Below are 22,785 nucleotides of genomic sequence, written 5' to 3'. Positions count from 1 at the left end.
GCTGTGGTCACAAGAGAAGGGGGGTTAGCTTTAAGGATCTGCAAATCCAAGACGACCCAGGGAGGGATGGGAAAGAAGAATCTCCCTTTGGCCCCTGTAAGAACCCGCCTTTTGTCCAGTGGCACTTATGGACACACTTATGGACGCATACCTGAAGCTCTAGCCTCCTAGGGAAGGCTATTGCTCTGCAATGTGGATAGCATTCTCCTCCCACGACACCAATTTATTCAAGTAATGGAGGCCTGTCAGAATATATGGCCACAAAGGGAAGCATTACAGTAATTCTTTCAGAATTTGGGCAGCAACCTCTGCATTGAAAGCAGGCCTCAATCATGATCGTATCAAGAAACCTGGGGGCAGATTTACAAGAAACGAATGCATCTCTGCAATTTAGCAGAGAAGCATCAGTTTAATTGCATTACGCAAAAAAAAACTTGGGCCACCATGGATGTGTCACATTTACAATGCAGCGCACCGTGGTGCAAGTATTGCCAGATGCTTCATGCGTCTGTTGGCGTAAAGGTAACGCATTGCTGGAGTAGTGTCGCAATCATAAAGCAACTCCAGCAATGCTCAGGAATGCCGATTCCTATTGTGCTGCGTCACTCCTTATGCCTGCTTCAAGCAGGCGTTAGGTTTTGACGTAGTGGCGTCGTAGAAGTGACGCAGTGAAATGTTGTAGATTTCACTGTGTCACTTTTACTAGGCTTTCCTGCGTGGGAACGCCCACCCTGCATACATTATACCTGACGCAGGTTAATGTGACGCAGGGCTTTATAACATGACGCATCTCCCTAGATGCGCCACGTTGTAAATGTGTTGCAACGTGGCGCATTGGTTACGACGCTGCTGCGTCACAAAAGTGACGCACCGGCGGCTTAAAAGTGTCACAAGGGGCTTGTAAATCTGCCTCTTGGACCTGGTAGGTGGTAGGAGCTTTTCTCCCATCCTTTCCATCTCTTTTATTCTCTTAATATTTTCACCACTGTTGGCCTTAAGGATATAACCGTTTTCCCACAATGTTTTTCACTCTTTCTATTTGGGATAAAACTGTGAGATTTGTTCTAGAGCACTTATATAAAGTTTTTTCTGAAGCTATGTTCAATCGAAAATGTGGTTGTGACCCATATCCTTCTATTTTTGTGTTAACTTTGTTTTATTGAGATTTAGACAATAAAAAAAAACACAGTACAAACTTCATGTAATTCTGTATGGGTATGGGGGCCCTTCTCCCACCACTGCTCGCCCACCTAACAGCTTCGTAAAACAATGTTAAAGTTCGTCTGTGCAGCAATTGTCCACGGCTGCCTAACAGGGTGAGAGTCCCTGCCAGGTACCCCCAAAGCAAACTCATTTTGACAAAAGAAAAGAAACTCAGAAACCCCCTCAACCCACCCCTCTCCCGGAACCGGAGTGTCATGGTTATTACAAGTGTGGACGGCGCCCAAGATGGATAGGGTACGTCTACTCCTCAGTGGTATCCTCTGACGATGAAGAGTCTGTAAGTCTTAGGAGGCGGAGATATTTCGGACATGTGACTTCATTAAATTTCGTCGCCAATAGTGCAAGTAGCGGGTGCCATATAGTAGTAAAAGAGGACATGGATTGGGTGAGGGATGCCTGAATGGGCTCCATACCCACTATGTACCATAACCTGTAGAGCCACCCCGTGTGTGTTGGGAGAGTCTGTGTACCCCATAGCGACAGGATATATTGCACCGCCTTCTATTTTAAGAGAGATTCCCTCTTTTGTCAGATTGGGTGAATAAAAAAATTCAAAGATCCTGAAGAAGATAGCTTAAAGTATGTGCTCCACCGAAATGTGTATTGACCAATTTTCTGAACATACAGAGTGCATGTCGCACCAATGGAAGGCTAAAGAGTCATCATCATCATATATACCTTTATTAGGTCATTTGTACAAAACACCATCAAAGTATACAAAGATAAAACATAGATATATATACAATTAAAATAGTGTTAAACCGTTCCGAACACAAGTACATGTGGCGTCCTGAATCAAGTTAAGAAAACAGAATACAAATATACATAAATACAATCAACATAGTCAAGCTACAAGGGAATACTAAAACAGCCACCAAAAGTTTGGGATACTGAGATATACATATACACCAAGCTGATGTATAACGTACATATGCAGTATACGGTGGGGAAGGGTTAGAAAAGGACTTCATTCTCGTAAAAGAAATTTTCTGTGAATCAGCCAGACAGAAAATAAACAAGCATTTACAATGCAACGGTCTCGGCATTGCAAAAGTTAGAGCTATTAGCATTGTAAATGAACGCGAGTTTAAGGTCTTGACATTGTAAATGACAATGTCTTTTATTTATGTTTTAAAAACCAAAACATAAATAAAAGTCATTGTCATTTACAATGCCAATAGCTCAAAGTCACCTAATGTGTATGGCAAACTACAGTAGCCTCCTGACGAGTGCCCTTTCACTTAATTTTTTACAAATGAAAGCCCTGGCACTTTTTTTTTTTTTTACAAATTAAGCACGGGTGGCAGGGGCGCTAGAGGGCGCACAAGCGGAATGGCTGCCTAGACGCGCAGCTCCCGCTCCTTGTTTAATTATCCTCCGTTAATCCTTTACCACAGGGTGCTAAATCGCTGGTATTCCCCCTGTACTGGTGCAGGACGTTATTATCCACACTCGTTCCAAGTCTGGTGTTGCTGGGAGGTTCGTGGCCAGAGATATCGGCGTCTGAAATCTCGCCGGGGATCGCTCTGGAACCAGCGAGCTGTGAGGGCCGGCTGCGGCCACCTACGCAATGTCGGGGACGTCCACGAGGAGGTGGGCCGCGGATTCGGGCGGCCGCCCAGGAGCAGAGCAGACGTTGCAGAGAGGCTTGGACCGGGTGTGAGTGACTGTTGCCATCTCCCATACGGGAGCCCCCCCCCCCCCTGCCGCTGCTGCTCCCTGCTGCTGGGGCCACAGGGGAGCCGAGTCCTACGCATGGAGGAGCATCGTGGGACGGACTGATCCTCTGATTGAGCAGAGAGGGCCCCGTCCGGCGGTAACATCTAGTGGTGAGGCGCGGACCCCGCAGTGGCCCGGATTGTAATCGGGGGCCGCGCCTGGGCCCCACGGCGGAGGGGGCCGCTGTATCTGACTGTGCCCCGGCGGCCACCTGTCGTCCTGCTTGGTGGTGAGGACACCCCCTGTTTCCCCACGCATTCCCGAGCGGCGGGTTATCCTTGGGATGCCTTCACCTGGTGCTTGCCCCCGATGGTTTGCTGGCCCTGGAATGTGCCTGAGCTGAACGTGATCACCAACCTTGCCTTCTTATAGGCCTAGTGATTTGGGTTCCGGATTCTGCCCCTATATAGTGCAAGTGCACCCGCGACCTGCTGACGCCACAAGGAGGGCTTTGGCACCGCTCTCAACTGGGCATCTCCATCCCCCGCCACCAGAGCGCCCGACAAGGGAAAGGAGCGACAGGGTATCTGTGCCCACCTGCGGTGTGCCTATTAATCTACAGGTGCGCTTCCTGGTGCGACGGTTCTCACGCCGTCACATACCTGCGCATACCGTGCTAGCGGGCTCCACTGCTGCTCGCCCACCTGCCCACCGGGCCTGAAGAGTTGCCACGCGTTGCGGCACGCGGGTGCCGTGCCAGCTGCCACTATGGTGCGGCCCGAGAACCGCCAATCGAAGCTCAGTTTTGATGGCCCAAAAAGAGGCACGAAGTCTACGCAGATGGATCCTGGGCCTAGCGTGCCGTCTCCGAAGGCTGCCACACCCCCCGCGAAAGACATTGACCTACATAGCCTGTTCCAGGAGATGAGGCAGGGGTTCGCAACCGTCGTTGAAAAAGTTGATGGAGTTACGTCCCGGCTGGACGCATTAGTGCACAAGGTCGATCGCCATGAGAAGAGGATAACAACTGCGGAACAACGCATATCTGACAACTCGGACGCCACCTCTACTCACACAGCGCAATTAACTAGGATGGACAATCTGCTCAGGGTCATAGCGGCTAAAAATGAGGATTTGGAAGCTCGCAGTCGCCGAAACAACATACGAATCACCAATGTTCCAGAATCCACAGACACGGGCAGGATGGAACTCTACATTGAAAAACTGCTTAAAGGTTCGATCGGCGAAGATGCGTTCTCCCCTCAATTCATCGTGGAAAGGGCTCATCGATCCTTAGCGCCTGTGCCCAAGCCCGGTCTGCCACCGCGGCCTATCATTGCTAGACTTTTGAATTACCGGGACCGCGACACTGCGCTACGTGCGGCCCGGTCACAACGGTCGCTACAGTACAATGGTGTCGCTTTCTCCATCTACCCGGATTTCACACCAATGGTGCAGGAGGAACGACGCAAATTTCTCCCAGTCAAGAAGAAGTTGCGGGAGGCCCAAGTGGACTATGCACTTTTATACCCTGCTAAGCTGCGAGTCACACACCAGGGAAAGCAACGTTTTTTTACCAACCCACAGAAGGCGGAGGACTTCCTGAAATCGCTCCGAAGACAGCGTAGGGAGGAACGTGACTCCGCAGAAGAGCGAGAGGATGCGGACCCGTCTCTGACGCCACACGATGATTGACCACTGACACCCCCTACGCCAGGCACCCTGTTTGTCCTGGTTTGCACTTCACCGTGGATTGGACCGCAGACACTGGGGTGACTGCGACTTATGGACCTGTACGGACTCAACACTCCTGTGGTAATGTATACCAAGGACCACTTACCTGGCCCTAGCCCCCACCGAGGGCGGTACAGAGTTGGAGCAATGGGCTGGGTAGTGGCTGTGCGTACTCTATGTCATACCCCTACTGGGTGTTCCCCTTAGAACTGCTGAGGTTATTGTTATTGTTGCTATGGCTGGGGGGGAAAGGGTGGGGGGTGGGGTACTGGGTGGGGATCTTTGGCTACTGGCATGATTGGGATGCTGGGGTGGGAGGGAGTGGGGGTGTTCTTTGAAGAGGCAATTATTGACTGGATTATGTGCGTGGCTTCTGTCCTGGTGTGGGCACCTGTGTTGGTGGGGCGGGATGGGCCCTACTTTGCTGCCGTTGGTGGCGCTGATATGTTTATTGATGTTCTGCCTGTGGCTGCTCTGAGTGCTAACGCACAATTGACCTGCATGTCCTGGAATATTTGGGGCTTAAATGATGCTAAAAAGTGTCGTAGTGTTATTGCCTACCTTGATAGGCATCATGTTCAGGTGGCCATGCTGCAAGAAACTCATTTGTCGCCACAGGGTGGGTCCCTTTTTGCGAGCAGATGGGCTGGGCACCGCGTCTTTTCCTCATATTCCACCTATGCGAGAGGGGTTGCTATTCTTGTTGCCCGTAGTGTACCGTTTCAGAGGTTCGGAGAACTGGTTAATAAGGAGGGACGCTTTGCATTGCTGTGGGGCAGACTGGGCCGCGACACATACACGTTTGTTGCAACATATGCACCAAATGTCGATACACCTGCATTCTTCACTACCTTATGGGGCAAGATTATGTCTGCTAGGTCACGACATGTTGTTTGGGGGGGGGATTTCAATCTGGCACTGGCACCACACCTGGACAGGGCAGATGGCGTCTGCTCCTACAAGCCCAGAGCACGGGAGGCACTGGAGGGTGTGATTACGGAGGGTGGGCTACTGGACGCCTGGAGGCACTTTCACCCTCACGGAAGGGAGGGGACACACTTCACCTCACACACGGGGACATGGGCACGCTTAGATTTTTTTTTGGTTACCAGGGGCGTCGCTGCGGAGCTGGTGGGAGCGGTTCATCTGCCGCGAACATACTCAGATCACAGTCCTGTCCTGCTACACTTCCGTACACCTGGGTGGGATAGCCCAAGACCACACTGGAGACTCCGCCCTGACATACTGCTGGACAACCTGTTTTGCACTGAACTGGGGGAGGAGATAGCAGCTTTCTTTCCCAGAAATAAGGGGTCAGTGGACTCGGTGGAACACATATGGGAGGCGTTTAAGGTGACTGTTAGGGGCTTTTGCATCTCGAAGAGCTATGGTGTCCTGCGAGATATCCTCCATTCGACCGACACGCTGGAGAGGGAGCTACGAGCTCTGGAACTCCGCATGGTCTCTGAGCCTGGACCTGAACCGCATGCTGTTTTTAGAGTGGCACTGTCGAAGTATGAGGAGGAGGCTGCCAGTGAGGCCAAGTTCTGCGGTAAATATTGGCAAGCCCGCAAATACTGCGAGGGGGATAGACCCGGGAAAGTGCTCGCAACACTTACACAATCTGCAAGAGCGCATAATATTATACTCGAACTCACGGACACTGCCGGTACTGCCGTCAGAGACTCGGACGAGATACTTAATACATTCACGGCGCATTACCGTTCGCTATACACCTCCACTGCAGGTTCCGGCACGTCCTATGCTGAATATCTCAATGATGTGGCGCTATGCTGGCTCAGCGACGGGGACAGGGAATTCCTGGCGGCACCCTTTGAGCTAGATGAAGTCCGCAAGGCCATTATGTCCCTCAAGAACGGCAAGGCCCTGGGCTCGATGGCATCCCTGCCGAGTTTTATAAAGCATACATCGACATCATGGCCCCCGTCCTTCGTGAGGTGTATTCGGAGTCGTTGAGTGACGGCGTGCTTCCCTACTCTATGCGCGAGGTGGTGATCACTTCTCTCCTCAAGCCAGACAAAGACCCCAAATCCTGCAATTCTTACCGCCCACTCTCCCTCTTAAATTGCGATGTCAAGATACTTACTAAAATATTGGCCACTCGGCTGTCGCTGCTGATGACTAGACTTGTGCTGCCCGATCAATCCGGCTTTGTAGCAGGCAGGTCCACCTCTCACAACCTGCGCACTCTTTTTTCTCTGCTTCGCACGGTTAATCCTGATACACCTGTTGCGGCCATTTTCCTTGACGCATCTAAGGTTTTCGACTCAGTCGAGTGGCCCTACCTATTCTCGGTTCTGGCCAGCATGGGCTTTCCCAAATTGTTTATATCATGGGTTCGCCTACTCTATACCGACCCCACAGCGAGGGTACTGATCCACGGTCGCCTATCGCAGCCAATGGCAATCACCAGAGGCACGCGTCAGGGGTGCCCACTTTCTCCCCTTTTATTTGCTATAGCGGTTGAGCCTCTGGCCTGTCGCTTGCGTCAACTACAACGGGACGGTGCAGTGCAATGCTTACAACGTCAAATAGATGTGTCACTCTATGCAGATGACATCACGCTATATGTGAAACGCCCTGAGATACAACTCAATCCCTTACTCAGGGAATTTGTTGCCTTTGGGGGGATGTCAGGTGTACACATCAACTGGTCCAAGTCCCAGCTCTTCCCCTTAACGGAAGCGGTGACTGATTTTCCTCTTGACTACCCACTAGAATGGTGTCGGTCCGATCTCCGGTACCTGGGGATCCGCATCTCTCGAGATAGGGACGAGACATTGCGATCCAACTACGGAGTGGCAATAATCAAATTGACCGCTTCTGTGGATCGCTGGATCACCCTGCCGCTCTCTATGGCTGGGAGGGCATCCCTCATAAAAATGGTGATTCTTCCTCGCTTTCTCTACCTTTTCCTCAACATCCCTTACTTCCCCGGTGCCTTCTTCTTTAAAACCCTGCAGATGGAGTTACGTAGGCTTTTTGGGGAGGCAAGAGCCCCCGGCTCAGATGGTCCACGCTAACTCTCCCTTATGACAAGGGAGGTTTCGAAATCCCTGACTTCGAGGCATACTACCAGTGCGCGCAGGCGCACTTCGCCTACCACTGGATGGCTCCCACCCCTTTTATGCCGCACATAGCGGTTGAGGACTGGATAGTGCACCCTCTCCCGCTCAATGGGATGCTACACTGCCCTGAATCATCCATAACCACGCCGAACACCTCGGTCTCATGTACTCTAGACGCATGGCGTCGCATAGTCAAAAGCTTGGACTGTCGCCTACTTTACTCGCCCAAACTGCTGCTTACTTATCATCCGAATCTTACCCTTTTATGGGAACAAGGCTTCCGCAACCTTTGTGCTAAAGTTCACGTCACCTGCTGGGGGGACCTGTTCTCTGATGGTCATTTTAAATCAGCTGACCTCTTCTTCGCTGCACATGACCACACGCCCCTCGAGCTTTTTTATTATATACGACTTCGAGCAGGGATGAGAGACATCCTGCCTGACTTTCCTGACGAGCCCGAGACCCTGCCTCCGCTGCATTTCCTGCTGTGCTCGCAGGACGGGGCCCACTTGGTCTCCGGCCTTTACCGCCAACTTAGGGGAGCTGCTCCGATGCCGGAGTCCAATGCCCGGATGCGCTGGTCTACTGAACTTGCCATTGAAGTCACTGATGAGCAATGGCATCATTGCTGTGCGCTCACCTCCCGCATCTCTGCTAGTAGCAGATTGAAAATCATCCACTATAAATTCCTACAACGGGTGTATTACACGCCGGCGAGGAAACGGAGATTTGGTCTGGCGGATGACGATCGCTGTGAGCGTTGCCGCGCCAAAAATGCTGACTTTATACACTTGGCATGGGAGTGCCCCCAGGTGGCGTTCTACTGGCAGCCTGTGACGGATGCACTCGCGGAGATGGTGGGGGAGGCGATACCTATGGATCCATTGATGACGCTTCTTGGATGCACTTCGCAGCTCCCTAGGGCTTGCCGGAAATTTGTGGATACTGCTCTTGGCCAAACGGCGCGTGGCTTGCCGCTGGGGCCGTGGCAGGGCGCCTAAATTTAAGGACTGGCTGGCGGACTTGACTTACTGCCAAGAACAACACTCCACGTTCGCTGAATTGCTACCCATTTCGAGTCGGCCCAGCGACATATGGGATCCACTGGTGAACTATTTACTCACACGCTCCGAAGACGCAGACCCGCCGGGGGACCACCCTGTTACAGTTTAGCATCCTAGCTTCCACGCTGGAATGATCCACGGGCTCCACTCACGTACATACATTCCCTTTCTGGGCGACCCTCGCGAAGACCTCTCACCTCCTGGCTGTGGAGCTGTTCCCTACTCTCCGGACCGCTGGGGGTGCCTAATATCGTAGACCTTCCTCCTCAGGTCGCCTGTCCTTCCCCCTCCAACATACAGGGACTTCCTATGCACTACCTGACACATACTAGCGCACTTTGGATTGGGCATGGTGCCGTGACACTGCACGCATCACTGATACTGTCAGGTCACTCGGGCTGCGGTTATAGAACTAAGCCCATCACTGCCCGCCTGCACTACCGCACCGGCTCACTGCTGTTTATGCTTCCACTTGACTATGCATTGCCTCTTATCTACTTTGTTGTTGGGGGGTTTTGTTGGCTGTTATGACCTTTAAGGAACCAAAACAAAAACTTTCAAAAATACTGTTCTGCTGCTGCTCATCCTTACTTGCCCTGCAACACCGGAGGTGACATCATCCTTCTTTACATGGATAGGCTACGCCGCCGGGCCTCAGGGATGCCGGCCACAAGGCTGTGTTAAGGTAATTTTCTTATGCTGCCGGCCTCCAGGTTGTAGGCGAACGAAAGCTGTGTATTACGATTCCTCTTGCACAATAAAGCAGATTTGAACTCCAAAAAAAATAAAAAAAATAAAATTAAGCACGGGTGGTGTCCGTGTCTGCATGGCAGTGGTGGTGTCCGTGTGTGCATGGCAGTGGTGGTGTCCGTGTGTGCATGGCAGTGGTGGTGTCCGTGTGTGCACGGCAGTGGTGGTGTCCGTGTGTGCACCGCAGTGGTGGTGTCCGTGTGTGCACGGCAGTGGTGGTGTCCGTGTGTGCACGGCAGTGGTGGTATCGGTGTGTGCACGGCAGTGGTGGTGTCGGTGTGTGCACGGCAGTGGTGGTGGCCGTGTGTGCATGGCAGTGGTGGTGTCCGTGTGTGCATGGCAGTGGTGGTGTCCGTGTGTGCATGGCAGTGGTGGTGTCCGTGTGTGCATGGCAGTGGTGCATTTGCAATGCAACAGGTTTCGCATTATTAAAGTTGGAGCTATTAGTGTTGCATTATTTAGCAATGCCAATAGCTCAAACTGTAATATTGCGAGACCTATTGCATTGCAAATGCTTTTTTGCATTTGTCACCCTGAGTGGGACAGGTATTCCTAGACGTGGGTCCTGTGCTTACTATGCCACTGGCGTCAAGCTAGCCTGGCTAATGTGGGGTGATACCCTGAATTCAGTCCCAGGATGCTTTGTATGAGTGAAGCTTGAACTGCTGCTTGTGCTGTACTTGTTTGATGTATGTATGAGTGAAGCTTGCACTGCTGCTTGTGCTGTACCTGTTTGATGTATGTATGAGTGAAGCTTGCACTGCTGCTTGTGCTGTACCTGTTTGATGTATGCATGAGTGAAGCTTGCACTGTTGCTTGTGCTGTACCTGTTTGATGTATGTATGAGTGAAGCCTGCACTGCTGCTTGTGCTGTACCTGTTTCATGTATGTATGAGTGAAGCTTGCACTGCTGCTTGTGCTGTACCAGTTTGATGTATGTATGAGTGAAGCTTGAACTGCTTGTGCTGTACCTGTTTGATGTATGTATGAGTGAAGCTTGCACTGCTGCTTGTGCTGTACCTGATTGATGTATGTATGAGTGAAGCTTGCACTGCTGCGTGTGCTGTACCGGTTTGATGTATGTATGAGTGAAGCTTGAACTGCTTGTGCTGTCCCTGTTTGATGTATGTATGAGTGAAGCTTGCACTACTGCTTGTGCTGTACCTGTTTGATGTATGTATGAGTGAAGCTTGCACTACTGCTTGTGCTGTACCTGTTTGATGTATGTATGAGTGAAGCTTGCACTGCTGCTTGTGATGTACCTGTTTGATGTATGTATGTATGAGTGAAGCTTGCACTGCTGCTTGTGCTGTACCGGTTTGATGTATGTATGAGTGAAGCTTGAACTGCTGCTTGTGCTGTACCTGTTTGATGTATGTATGAATGAAGCTTGAACTGCTTGTGCTGTCCCTGTTTGATGTATGTATGAGTGAAGCTTGCACTACTGCTTGTGCTGTACCTGTTTGATGTATGCATGAGTGAAGCTTGCACTGCTGCTTGTGATGTACCTGTTTGATGTATGTATGTATGAGTGAAGCTTGCACTGCTGCTTGTGCTGTACCGGTTTGATGTATGTATGAGTGAAGCTTGAACTGCTGCTTGTACTGTACCTGTTTGATGTATGTATGAGTGAAGCTTGAACTGCTGCTTGTGCTGTACCTGTTTGATGTATGTATGAGTGAAGCTTGCACTGCTGCTTGTGTTGTACCGGTGTGATGTATGTCTGAGTGAAGCTTGAACTGCTGCTTGTGCTGTACCTGTTTGAAGTATATATGAGTGAAGCTTGCACTGCTGCTTGTGTTGTACCCGTTTGATGTATGTCTGAGTAAAGCTTGAACTGCTGCTTGTGCTGTACCTGTTTGATGTATGTATGAGTGAAGCTTGCACTGCTGCTTGTGTTGTACCTGTTTGATGTATGTCTGAGTGAAGCCTGCACTGCTGCTTGTGCTGTACCTGTTTGATGTATGTCTGAGTGAAGCTTGAACTGCTGCTTGTGCTGTACCTGTTTGATGTATGTATGAGTGAAGCTTGCACTGCTGCTTGTGCTGTACCTGTTTGATGTATGTATGGGTGAAGCTTGCACTGCTGCTTGTGCTGTACCTGTTTGATGTATGTATGAGTGATGCTTGCACTGTTGCTTGTGCTGTACCTGTTTGATGTATGTATGAGTGAAGCCTGCACTGCTGCTTGTGCTGTACCTGTTTGATGTATGTATGAGTGAAGCCTGCACTGCTGCTTGTGCTGTACCTGTTTGATGTATGTATGAGTGAAGCTTACACTGCTGCTTGTGCTGTACCTGTTTGATGTATGTATGAGTGAAGCTTGCACTGCTGCGTGTGCTGTACCTGTTTGATGTATGTATGAGTGAAGCTTGCACTGCTGCTTGTGCTGTACCTGTTTGATGTATGTATGAGTGAAGCTTGAACTGCTTGTGCTGTCCCTGTTTGATGTATGTATGAGTGAAGCTTGCACTGCTGCTTGTGCTGTACCTGTTTGATGTATGTATGAGTGAAGCTTGCACTGCTGCTTGTGTTGTACCTGTTTGATGTATGTATGAGTGAATCTTGCACTGCTGCTTGTGCTGTACCTGTTTGATGTATGTATGAGTGAAGCTTGAACTGCTTGTGCTGTCCCTGTTTGATGTATGTATGAGTGAAGCTTGCACTACTGCTTGTGCTGTACCTGTTTGATGTATGTATGAGTGAAGCTTGCACTGCTGCTTGTCGTCCTGCTCCGCTAGCTGTCTTTGTATGGCTTTCGTGGCTTTTTGGCATTCTGCTATTATTTTGGAGTTCTCCGCAGTTACATCCTCCATGGAGCTTATGCGGCCTTCTGCTGCTTCCATTCTGATGTTGGTGCTATGCAGGTCGGCCCTAATTGCCGCGAGTTCTAGTTGCATGTTGTCTATCTTTAGTTTTGTTTCCTTAGCCACTGCGTTCCCTTCATTGACCTTTCTTAGGATAGTCTCTAGGGTTGCTGATTCTCCTTTTAGCTTCAACGGAGAATCGGGGGTCTCTTTTTTGGCCTTTTCGGGTCTCCTGCTGTTTTGCCATCATTGTTTGCCATTGTTCTGATCCCCCTTCTAGATAGGATGCTGCCTAGGCGCCCCTCTTTTTGAGCGGAGATTGGGTTGCTGGTTGGGATTGCCTTGGGGGCCTGGGCTGTTGCGTAGGTTCTGTACCTGCTCGGTTCTCTGATGTGCCTTGTTCTGGTCTTAGCTTTTGGTCCTGCCAGCGTGTGCTTTGTCTCGTTCGCAGCCTGGACCGGCTGCTTTTTGCTGGGTGGCTGGTGAGTTTATTGTTAACTAGGGAGGTGCCAATTGAGGCTCTGTTTGGGTCCCCGGCTCTTTGATCAGTTGTCCTGGTGCCGGTTGTGGCGGTTCGATAAGCCCCCTGCTTTTGGGCTTTGTATGCGGGCGAGCTGAGGGCCAGGCTTAAGAATCAGCCCTAGAACCCGTGCGCGCGTTTCCTGCCCTGAGCTCCTGCACGCCTTTGCCTGCAGGTGCGCTTCCAGCTCATGTGCCCACGTGTGTGCCTCTCTCCCCCGCTCCTTGTTTGTCTCCTTTGCCAGGCTAACTGGGGCTTATTTTACTCCCCCCCGGTCGGGCACCTTAGTGGGTCCGTGCCGCAGTCCTTCTCCGTTTCGTCACCTCCGCCTCTCCCAGTTTGCGTCACGCTTGTTGTGTGGGGCTGCGCTGTCGAGAGTGGCGATGGTGCAGAGAGTTCCCCTTCGCGCTACCTCTCGGGCGTTCACCACTTCCGGTGTTTCCGGCTCTTGTTGTTTACTGTTCCTGGCTTCCGGTAATGGCGGCGCCCATGTGTAGGGTTCGCTTTCGATTTCGCCAGACCCTGTTCCGAAAGACGCCCTTAAGCAGTGGAAGACACCGGGGCTTTCTCGCTGCTTAGCGTCTCTCACTGCGAGCCTCTCGGTGACTCCTCCGCTTCTCCGCCTGCCTTGATCACCCTCCTTTCTCCGTCTTCCCCCTCCGCCTTGCCTCTCTGCTTTCGCCCCGGTCGTCCGATGCGCTTGGGTTCTGACGGGGGTAGTGGGTGATGGTGCTTGGCTCGCCTCCTCTCTTTGTTTCTTTTGCCTCACTCGGCTCGGTGTCCGCGGTGGGCTCCCTTCCTTGACTCACTGGGCGCCATTTTGTCGTCTCTCTGTTGTTAGGTCTCGGGGGCTTCGTGGTCCGATATCGCTGATCGCGCTGTTCCTGTCATGCGATCCTTCGTTCCGATTGTAGCCTCTCTCTTCCCATGCTTGAAAGTTGCTCTCTTAATCAGAACAAACTTGTTTGGCGGGTAGTTATGGCCTTAGTTAACCTTAAGGGTGCGGAGCGAGTGGACTCAGACGACTGTCCACATTGCCGTCCAAGCCACGCCTAAGGCATGGCTTCTGAGGGTAGATCAAGTATATCATTTTATATGAGTTCTCTTCCTGGCTTTTTATGGGCGCCCATATTCCTTTGGAACTGTATTTCCTCAGAGCGAACATGTTTGTGCATTTTAGGGAGAGATGTTTTCTGGGTGTCTTGGCACTGTTCATGTGATCTTGAGGTGTTGGTTAGGTCTGTGGCCCTCATTGGCGTTCCCCCCGCACAGGTGGAATCTTTGCACTTGGGGGAGACCACAGGGAAAGCCATGACAGTACCTGACCCGATTTTGGTGGGTCCATTATTAGAGCTACAAATAGACCCAATATGCTGAACAGGCTTGGGGGAGGTTGGTCTAACCTGGGTTGACTGAAAAGAGTGGGTAATATTTGGGTTTGGCTACCTCTGCGTGTCTAAAGAAACGATACTTGATAGTTTATCGATTTCTTTTTCCAATTTGGACAACTTTTGTATTAGTGGATTCAGTAAAACTGATAGAACGTCGCCCAGTTTGGACCAAAACCCCTCACTATCAACAATTGACATGGAGGCTAAAAGTAACAGAGAGGAAGCAATGTTAATCACAGTATTTCCGGTTATGTCCTCCATTTCCTCAACAGCCTCACTTACTACACCACTACGCCCTTTTTTGGATAGAGGATATGGTTGTTTACTTGGACCTGATCCTTTCCTATTCGTTGACTGAGGTAAACGACTGCCCCCATGTGTAGTCTTGCTTAATTGGTTTCTAGTATGTATTTTTTATCTAATGGCCATTTCACTTGTAAGGGGAGCAGCACTCAGCACCGGGACCTGAGTGGGAGAAATGGCCGTTGTTGGGAGTGAAGGGAATTTAATAGAGGAACCTGTGTTAGTATGCACACCCGTGTTTGTGCAACCGGAAGTATCAGTTTGTAAGAAAGGGAGCTGGGGTTCAAGAGAAAGTCTGTGCTCGGTGAGGGCAATTTCGTGAATTAGGACTGACTCAGCCCTCTGGAGGAAGGCATCGAGAGTCCCTACCACCCCTTGGCCTGCCAACGATTTCTTCTGGGCTGGTTCCTTCTGCGCCATAGTGCTGTTAAAACTTGATTAATTTGCACACAATACAATACATACCATCCTGTACCTTTTATGTTTCAGTCTTTCAGTCTCAAGTCTCGGTCAGTGTGCTGGCTTCCACTAGAGAATCAATGGTCTGCTTTGCTGTCTGTTCAAGATTTTTTGTTCTGGGAGTTTGAAATACTTGTGTATATCAAATGCATGGGACTGGCATATTAGTGAAACATAGTGATTTTAAGAGGGGCGATCATATTGTTGCACATTGTATTGCCATGATTTTTGAATCTATGGTAGTATTGTTTGTGAATCTATGTATGAGTGTTAGGCATTGAAAATAAGAAAGATTGATAAAAAAGTAATCATGCAAAATGAAGTAAATCTGTAAATGATTTTTTTGGGGTCTTTGCACGTGGGATTAAGTCCATTGATGAATGTAGATAGGGTACGTGGAAAGTGTCAATGCTGATTGCTGCAATTCTTCCCCCTTTTCCGAACCGTAAATTATATATGGGGGTACCCTTTTGTGTAAGGAGTGAATACATAGAATTGTTACAAGCAACACAGCCCACTGCACTCCAGCCTTGAGCAAATAGCGAGGCAGACACTGGTATCCTCTCAGAAACCTGACACATGCGTGGTTGTGGTACAGCACAACATGTTAGAATGCAGAACGTGATAAGCCCCCAAACCTCCAATATCTCACACATATCCATCCGCTTTGGGCTAAATGAGGACCCCACGAAGGGTAGGGGGCCCCCTGAAGTGCTGGGAGCCCTCCTGCGCCACAGGGGCCTATGTTGCGCAGCTCCCAGAGTCAGTCTTTGAAACACATTAATTTACGAAGCTCCGTCGAAAGTTGATGGCTGCCAGGCTAATGACAACGCGTGCAGCCGCACAGAAACCGCGCGCCCGCGCCCGCCTCCCGCCGCTTCACAGAGGCGTACACTCCAGGCCTCTACAACGGAACAGGAAAGCGACACACAAAAAATGCAGCTTGTGTTTGCCGTTGAGGAACTTTTGGGGAGAATTGCAGTGTCTCCTGTGTAAGAAGAGCGTGATCTCTTAGAGAGAGTAAACCACAAAGTAAAGACGAAGCACGCTTTGCTCATTATTTCGGGCTCGCGCTGTGTTTTACTTTCCACTGTAGGTACACTGTCACACTGCATCAAGTCAAAACCTTCCTTCCACTCAACGATTATTTTTTTCTATTTTCACAGAGATCAAGAATATATTAGGCGCTTTTCTAACGGCGTGAAAATGTTAAAATATCTATCACATTAACCTCCGACAGCAAAGTGTGCTATCTGTAGTATACATACTCATTCAACGGTTGTAAACTTTGTAAGGAGACAGTATGTTTTCTGGAAGACGAGGTAAGGTATAAAACTGTGGGGCATATTATCAAGGGCATTATCGCCGAATTAGCGGCACTTTTTGTCTCAAAATCGACGATAATTTCATCGCCCTATTTACAAGCTTGCGCTAAGCCTTGTTAGCGCTAGTTTCCATGGTTTTGCTCCTGTTTTTTATCGCCTTGCATGCCATCTCTAATGACATGCAAAGTAGGCGTTACGGAGCAAAACAACAAGGAAATAGTCGCTAACAAGGCTTTGCTTTATTTACAAGCCTTCAGCAGACCCGCTTAGCGACAAGAATTATAGCGCTAAGCCACCTTATCGCAGGATTTTAACACCTGCTTTAAAGGTGATTTAGGCATCTACATAATGGGAGTTGGATTGCAGGGTTAAGGTCACAGGAGCATATCAGCAAGGATTTCCTTGTCTCCAATTTTTATCTCGGATTTTCAAGCGATAATGTTACTTTTTGCCGCTATTGCTGAATTTCATAACGCCTCAGAGATATTCGTTGTTAATAATGCGCTATCTCGGCGTTGAAATCCAGCGATAGCCAGCGTTAGAAATAACAACGCTTTGCGGTATTTATCGCAATGTGTTGATAATATGCCCCTGTATATGTTAATGTAGCGATTCTTTCGCACAAAAGTCTCTTTGATTACTGTACAAACAGTCAAGATGTGAAGCGTTACTGTTTGTGATCACACCACAAATTCCTCTTTCCAAAAGAGAGGCCTTCAAAAATACCTGCCCGACCGAGTTACCACTCAGTAACATGTCACAACTTAATGGCATCAAGGTAATAGGGAGGCCGAGGCGAGCACTCATGGGCTCACTGAAATATACCCTCTGTATCAAAGAGGAACACAGAACAAAACTGGAATGGTTGAGACGCACTTTCCATCGAAAAGTTATTTTGATTTGCACACAATTTGGCAAATCACTAGCTCAGTCAGACATGCAGAGATGCAACATGCCTAATCTTTCAGTAGTTCTTGAGACATTAAAGTTTTAAAAAGTTTCTGACCAGGCATCAAAAGTGTTAACACATTTGTATATATCTGCCATTTTAACTTGTGAGTCGTGACTCTCAAACCCTGTGATTTGCTGGATAGGGACCTACATTTTTTTTGCAGCTGTTTAGAAAATCACAAATTGATTCTTATTTATTAATTTTTGCGCTGTGGAAAAAATGTCCACAGCAATGAATGGCCACCCTCGGTGGTGTCCCATCCCGGGGAGGGCTAGGATGCACAGAGGAAAGTTGAATGCTCCTAACAGCCAAAGCTGTAGGAATCGGCACCATTGGCAAATCATAAAGAGATAGCAGTCCTGTGGGAAGCCATTTTAGATGCCAGATTCAACCACCATTTTGTGAATGGTTTGTGAATCTGTTATGATTCTCGACTTTTGCACTGTGGAGAAAAATTCCACAAGCAAGGGAAGGCAGTATAACAAATGTCTGATCCCGGGGCACAGGCTGTGGGTACCCAGAGTCACCAGGCCAGATCCAGGGCCCATCCCCCATTGAGCATGGCCGAAGACTACATGCAGCTGATGCTTGCTGCGGACAGCTGGGCACATACCCTGTCCTCTACCGCTACTGTGCACGGCCATAACCTTTGAGGAGCACTGATGGGTACAGGCATTGCAACCAACCCTTCTTACGCACAGCCAAAAGCCAATTGCAGCAGGGTTGGCTAGTGGGAAGGGGCTGGGTGCAGGGCTTGAGCAGACAGCCGTGCAGCAGGTCAAGCACTAAACCCAACTGTTGCTGTACACGGCCGAAGGCCTTGCACAAGGGGGTGGATTTTACTGTGCAAAGCACAGCACTATTGCATGATGAATGTTTGCACAATTGTCCTTCATGATTTACCTCCAGGAATCATTTTACTCTCTCAACGGGAAACATGAATACTCTCCAATGTATGTATGTATGTATGTATGTATGTAGAGTGTGACTGCGTGTTTCATGCACCAATCCAGTGTGGCACCTGAACCCACCCGAGTTTCAAAATCGATAAGGTGGAGTAGGGCTCCTTTAGTCCTGATGAAAGCAGAGGGACCAACCGGACTTACTTATGGCTGAAACATGTAGTCTTGATTTGGAAAAAGGAGTAATAAGCGCTCCATCGGCATTCTTCAATGTTTTTAACTTTATCAGGGGTACAGGTCCAATAAAAGATTTACATACCAGAATAGTGAGAAGGGCTGTCATTTCGTTAAGAGCAAATAAGAGGCAGAACTTCAGACCACAATGGTCTTACAAACTATAGAAGCCCCCTCCCACCGGAGAAGCTCAAGGAAGGAAGATAATGCTACAACCAGGGTTCCCTGAATGGGTAAGAGAATTTTCCCATCCAAGCATCCATAAAATTAACGCAACGTGGAGCTCGTAAAGCCAAACTGGAACTAGTGCACAATCAGGACCCCAAGAAGTTTATGGTTCTTCAGAAATATGTAACCGAATAGATACTCTCATGTTATACTTCTCCTGGATCCCACGTCCAGTGTTCTAAATATCAAGGGCTCCCACATTAGTGATTTAGCCCATCTGGGTGAAACAACTTTCACAAATGTGGGCGGGGCCCAATGATGTTGCATGCCACAACACAGAGGAGACTGTTCCTGTCTAAAATTAATAGATTTGGGGATTCTGATCATTTTTTGGGAGGATACACTTTTTTGCGGATTTGTTTATTCCCTGAGCAACTTGTTATTGCCTGGTGTCATGCGGATGACTCATAGGTATGTATCTCGTTTTCAATGATAAAACCATGACGTTGGCACTGTAGCATATACTATTAAGAATGCAGGCTTGGGTGTCTGAGAATTAACTTCAACTTAGCAACTTCAAGACCGTGCTCGTGTTCTGCTGTAAGGGCAGATCAGCCTTGCCTCCCTTTTGACTCAGAATGTCCACTAAAAGCCCAACCAGTGGTGCAGTGAGTAGCTGCTTCCACCATCTAGAAAAATCATACAAATTCTCCCCCATGTCCCTAACAAGTACAAGGACATTGTGGTGAATCAGCTCACAGATTTGCTGGGGTGAGTTACAACAGGGTAGACCCTAAGAACTCCCTGACCTGGGTCAGTTAATCAGGTACATGTAAAAGTGGTCGGAGTCTGGTGTGAACTGTAGGAAAAATCTCAAAATATCACTCATTTATCAGTGAATTGCTTTCATTATATCTAAGCCACAAATGTCACTCGAAAAAGAACAGGTTCATACATTCGGTGCATATTTATTTAGCACATCTTAATTTATAAACTGCGTAAATTTCAAACAATACGGTAGAGGATATTGCAATTAATGCATTGACAATATAAACTTAGAAGCAGCACATTTCTGGACAATAGATGCATTCAAATATGTCGACGCGCTCACGGTGCATAGAGAAAAGGTATTTAGAGGGGATGGGTGTGTGGGGGTAAAGGTGGGGACCGGGTAAAGGTGGTGTGACTGAGTTATAATCACAGTGAAAAGTGAGAGCCTTTACAGTCTATATACAGATCCATGGGTTCCAAAATAATCTCAAACATAGGTTCCGTAGTCATCCATTATTGAGTCCTATGTTTGGAGCGATAAGCAGTATCGGTTGTCGACGTTTCGACCCCTAAAGGTAAGGGTGATTCAGAACTTCAGCCTGGGGTCTTCATCAGGACGTGAGGTGTGGCAGGAGCGCCTATAGGTGATGCGAAAATAATGAGTGTATCTAATATTCCGATAAACCATTTGATGCACTCGAACTAAAGTGAAAAGTTACCTACTTCGCATGGGGCCCGTGTGGACCTTAAGCATTTGGACCTTCCAGGGTTCCTATGTTGTTTGAAAAGCCTGTAATTAAGTAAAAGGATCATGGTTTTACTTAATTACAGGCTTTTCAAACAACATAGGAACCCTGGAAGGTCCAAATGCTTAAGGTCCACACGGGCCCCATGCGAAGTAGGTAACTTTTCACTTTAGTTCGAGTGCATCAAATGGTTTATCGGAATATTAGATACACTCATTATTTTCGCATTACCTATAGGCGCTCCTGCCACACCTCACGTCCTGATGAAGACCCCAGCCTGAGGTTCTGAATCACCCTTACCTTTAGGGGTCGAAACGTCGACAACCGATACTGCTTATCGCTCCAAACATAGGACTCAATAATGGATGACTACGGAACCTATGTTTGAGATTATTTTGGAACCCATGGATCTGTATATAGACTGTAAAGGCTCTCACTTTTCACTGTGATTATAACTCAGTCACACCACCTTTACCCGGTCCCCACCTTTACCCCCACACACCCATCCCCTCTAAATACCTTTTATCTATGCACCGTGAGCGCGTCGACATATTTGAATGCATCTATTGTCCAGAAATGTGCTGCTTCTAAGTTTATATTGTCAATGCATTAATTGCAATATCCTCTACCGTATTGTTTGAAATTTACGCAGTTTATAAATTAAGATGTGCTAAATAAATATGCACCGAATGTATGAACCTGTTCTTTTTCGAGTGACATTTGTGGCTTAGATATAATGAAAGCAATTCACTGATAAATGAGTGATATTTTGAGATTTTTCCTACAGTTCACACCAGACTCCGACCACTTTTACATGTACCTGATTAACTGACCCAGGTCAGGGAGTTCTTAGGGTCTACCCCGTTGTAACTCACCACTCTCTGTGCAAGAGCTGTCTTGCGAGGGTTTTTTCTATTAATTTATTGACATTTATGTACTATATTTGATTGAGGGCTTTATCATGCTTCAGTCTGAAACCCTCTCTTACACTGAGGATCACATTAGAGAGCTAATCGGGGGAGACACAGGGACAGCTTTTCTCTCAACCAACACCACTACAGTTGATTTCTCACTCAATGAGAAAATCAATAAACTCGAACGTCTCGAGAAGAAATTAGTACGCACCAAATTACATGGCCATCTGCTCACTGGATACTTTAGGGCCAACGTCATACCCACGGGACTGCAGGTCCGCAACGAGCCGGCAATCTTTGTGGATAATCCAAAATTCAAGGAGGGCTTCAGCTTTGTGGCGAATAACTGTTCCCGCCATTGGATCGTCCTTGGGGTAGAGACCGCACGAGACCAGGTGGAACAGTTAAGCAAGGAAATTGAAGAACTAAAGAAAGAGATTGCGAGCCACTCAGCATTTGCGAGCGCTAAAGACACTCTTGACCGCCTAAACAAAACATTAAAAGACTTTGATGTTGAAACTCAAAACAAAAAATTGGAAAAACTAGCAAAGGACATACAATATTACAACAAGAAAAAAACCTACCCCTACCTGGCTGAGGATTATTTCAAGCAGGACAATCAGGGGCGCTTTTTCTACAGAGGCAGAGGGGGCTACCGGGGTGGTCAACGAGGTGGGAGAAGATACACCAACTTCTCAGACTCCTCGTACAGTGGAGGAAGTGATAACGACACGGCTGGACCAAGCAACTACCAAAACCAAGAGCAATGGCACCAACCAGCACAGGATCCCTCCAACAGACAACAACAACCTTTTTTAGAGAACGACACATGGAGACCCCCCCGAGGGAGAGGCGGTGGATGGAACAGACGACCGAACAGAGGTCAGGACCCTCAGAACTGGGACGACTCGAGGCAGCAAGGCTACAACAGCAAGCAGGTGAGATTCCAGCAGGCCAACCACGGGGAAATCAGCACACGGAAGAAGACTTACCGCTGGTAACCAGATTAAGCCCCATTATGAATCTATCTCAGCAGACATTATCCCCTGCAGAGACAGGAGTCCTGAGTAAGGGCCTCTCGTTCGTCCCAACCTCACAAGGGAATCTCTTCACCATCAAAACGGAATTGACCAGATTCTTCCGGAAGGTTCGCTTGCGGAGTTTTTTCCTAAACAAACCATTCACCCAAACTAGATCGTTCACCAACCTACGGCCGCCCTCCACCTTTACACCCCACACTGCCATGACTAATCATCGGATTCTCACTTACGAAAGCCTTGTGATGAATGATGTACTCAAGATGTGGAAGGAAAGGCCATATGTAAGACACAACATCTCTAAGAGTGAAAGGGCAGCGCTGGATGGCCTCAAGAACAATAAATCGCTGGTCATCAAGCCGGCGGACAAAGGCGGAGCAATTGTCATCATGGGGACGGAGGACTACAAACAAGAGATATACTCGCAACTGAGGGACAATGTGAGCTATCGGCGACTAACAACCAACCCCACCAACGAGATCAGACGCCAGATCCTCGCTATCACGGCCAAAGCAAAGGAAGCCGGTTTCCTCTCTGAGAAAGAACATGCTTACCTGAATGTGGACCAACCGCGGATACCGTCGATTTACGTTCTACCCAAAGTCCACAAGAACCCCACGAAACCACCTGGACGACCGATTATATCAGGGTGTGGGTCCATCCTTGAGCCCCTCTGTAAATACATTGATGTCTTCCTGAAGCCCTTGGCAGAAGCCACCACTACTTATTTGAGGGAC

The sequence above is a fragment of the Lissotriton helveticus genome, chromosome 6 (genome assembly GCF_964261635.1).
Source record: "Lissotriton helveticus chromosome 6, aLisHel1.1, whole genome shotgun sequence".
NCBI classification, from domain to species: domain Eukaryota; kingdom Metazoa; phylum Chordata; class Amphibia; order Caudata; family Salamandridae; genus Lissotriton; species Lissotriton helveticus.
This window is presented reverse-complemented; position numbering follows the sequence as displayed.